General features: G+C 41.6%; 1 long non-coding RNA gene across 1 annotated transcript; it reads left to right on the top strand.

Moving 5' to 3' along the window:
* The first annotated feature begins 2,145 nt into the window (after positions 1-2,145).
* Positions 2,146-2,524, top strand: LOC105528425. The gene is made up of 2 exons (XR_001004351.1): positions 2,146-2,241; positions 2,330-2,524. It is a non-coding gene; the product is annotated as an uncharacterized LOC105528425 (long non-coding RNA).
* Positions 2,525-2,934: the final 410 nt, after the last annotated feature.

Raw genomic sequence — 2,934 nt, 5'->3', positions numbered from 1 at the left:
TAAATACTATTTTATATACATAAAAAGCTTCACACATAGTAACCTTCAGTAAATATTAGCTGTATTAGTATAAACACAATGTACTAAATACGGTATCTCAACATAGTGGACACCCAATTAATATCACTAATATGCAAGGCTGCGCTAACATTTAAAACCCAGGTCAGATTTTTTTTTTTTTTTTTTTTTGAGACAGTCTTGCTCTGTCGCCCAGGCTGGAGTGCAGTGGCGCGATCCCAGCTCACTACAACCTCCACCTCCCTGGTTCAAGTAATTCTCCTGTCTCGGCCTCCCGAGTAGCTGGGATTACAGGCAGGCACCACCACGCCCAGCTAATTTTGGTATTTTTAGTAGAGACAGGGTTTCATCATGTTGGCCAGGATGGTCTCGATCTCCTTACCTCATGATCTGCCTGCCTCGGCCTCCCAAAGTGTTGGGATTACAGGCTGTGAGCCACTGTGCCCGGCCCATCAGATTTTTAAATCAACTACTCAACTAGTCTCCTCGACAGGGGGCCTAGAAATTCTCTAGTGAAAGTCCCTAGTGGCAGCTCTAGCACCCTGTCTATCTTGACAAACACCCCATGACCTGACACAGGATCAGAAGCTGACTAATGTTTAACATGAAAGTGCTGTTCTCTGGAAGCAGGCAGGGCCACCTTATTTTCCCCAACCAAGTAATTTAAGGTACATTTTCTAATATTTGCTGACAGAACAAAGAAGAAAGGCTCAAAGACATGATCAATGTTCATGCCAACCTTCAAAGTGATTTGGTAAAACTACACAAAATAAACACCCAGCTAGGGTCCACTGGCAGGATAAAAGCTGACAAAGAAATGGCAATTTTTTCCCTGAGCAAATATACAAGTAATAGATGAGCTCTGAGAGACTAAGTTATGTAGGTTTCAGTATTCCCTTCCCTCCCCAACCATTTTAAGAAGAAAAATTCTCTTTTGATATACTTCAAGCATGACTGTTTACTGGATTAATTTCCTTCCTGAAATGATGTAATTATAAGCAAAGAGATCATTCTCATCCTTTTATCCAGTTTAAATACAAACTGGCTTCATAACGACATGATCTTGCTCTGCTCTGAGAGGCTATGAGAAGGTATCACCCATCTCCAAAGTGTGGGACACTTCTACCACCTGCTCATTAGCAGAAATATGGATGCTACTCAGTCTAGTCATTCATCTGTGCCTCTACTCAAGTTGTCCCCATTGCACAGAATGTTCTCTATCTCTGCAGCCTAATCACCTGTGAACATTCTTTCTGGAAAAGGGGGGAAGGGAAGCACATCAGTTGAGGAAAAGATACCTGGGTGTTGCTTCTAAATAGTATGGGAGATACGGTACAGACATGGCAATACTGGTATTTCATAATCTGTAAGTACAACCAGACAGAATCTTAGAAATTAAAATGGTCCTGGACAACAGATGGTCACTATCCTTATCCTGCAAGGTCCAGCACAAATACTCACTGGTCCACAAATGTTCCTTGGGAACTCCCCCTCTGCCCCTCCTCCATGTACAAAGGAAGCAATCTCTTCCCCTTCTGACCTTCCCAATCACTGTACCCCTTTATGGTACTTGCTATGTGAGAATTCATATTGTGGTTCTTAAAATTCATATCTATACTAAACAGAATGGCTTCAAATGAAAAAGACAGATAATCCCAAACTTTACAAGGACACAGAACAACAGCAATTTTCTCATCGCTAACCATGTAATCTGGCAGGCCTTTTAAAACTGTGGCGTATTTACTAAAGCTAAACACATGCCTAACCTAGGACTTAAGAGTATGAGGTTAGAGAACACTCACTCACTGTTCCCGCTACACAGTTCACCTTTAGTCTTTTGCTTCATCATTGCCCCTGTCCAAATGCTTTCATCACACCTTTTCCCAATCCCAGAGATCAGCTGAGATCACTCTCCCTGCTCCCTACAAAGAGATCGATCTCCCCTCCTATGGAAAATTCTGTCACTTACCTTTCACCTCTGACAAATGACTAATGGATTCTTCACATATAAATTGTCTCGTGATTTTACAACTTTCTAATTTGCTCCTCACAATAACATTGTGAGGAAGGCAAGATATGGAGTATTAACCCCACTTCACAGACGAGAAAATGGAACTTCAGAGTGAGAGATGACATCTCCAGTTTACATGGCCTTATTATTCCAGACCCCACAGGCAATGCTAAATTGTTGGAAGAAATAGGGAGCACAACACAGCATCCCAAGTAACATTTCTCTCTGAAGGGTAGGAAAGAGGGAAGAGCCCTTCAAAACCAGGAGAGCCTCAATGTGCCCACCATTTCCATTTGCTAGGGCTCCTTGCTGCGAAGTGTTCAAAGGCGGCTGGCAGAGGCAGTGGCAATGGGCTTCACAAACTACAATATAATCACAATTATTAAATCACAGACTGATCAAATGCCAGAAACCACACCTCAGATAATTCCACTTGCATACGAAACAGAGCAATTTTATTTCAAAATAGAGCGTAATAAAACTTAAAATAATTCAGTATGAAACTTAATTTTCTTCATTTCTTCATAAGAAGCAAAACAATACCAAATCTTCCTGAAGCCAGCCAGAGAACTGTTTGGGTGTCCAGATGCAGGTATCTGGCCACCCAAACCTGAAGGGCAATGTTGTCCCCTACTCTAACACTCCTGACTTTACACACTGGGTGTTGGACACCTTAGCAACGGAGGATAAATATCTGTAAAAAACAGAAGGGAGAGAAGGAAATGCCAAAAAAAAAAAAAAAAAAAAGTCTACACACTGAAAGTCAGATCATCAAACTGGTCTCCTTGTCTACTGACGTAGCCATCAATTATGTTATTTTCCGTTTGAACTCTCAATCCAAATATATGAGCCAGGGCAGCAGGCTGGATTTGAATTACTTCTCTGTCTTCCTCTCAAGACTCAAA

Source organism: Mandrillus leucophaeus, unplaced genomic scaffold (genome assembly GCF_000951045.1).
Source record: "Mandrillus leucophaeus isolate KB7577 unplaced genomic scaffold, Mleu.le_1.0 Scaffold716, whole genome shotgun sequence".
Taxonomy (NCBI): Eukaryota; Metazoa; Chordata; class Mammalia; order Primates; family Cercopithecidae; genus Mandrillus; species Mandrillus leucophaeus.
Note: the sequence above shows the minus strand (reverse complement) of the source record. Positions and strands in the feature narration are given on the sequence as shown.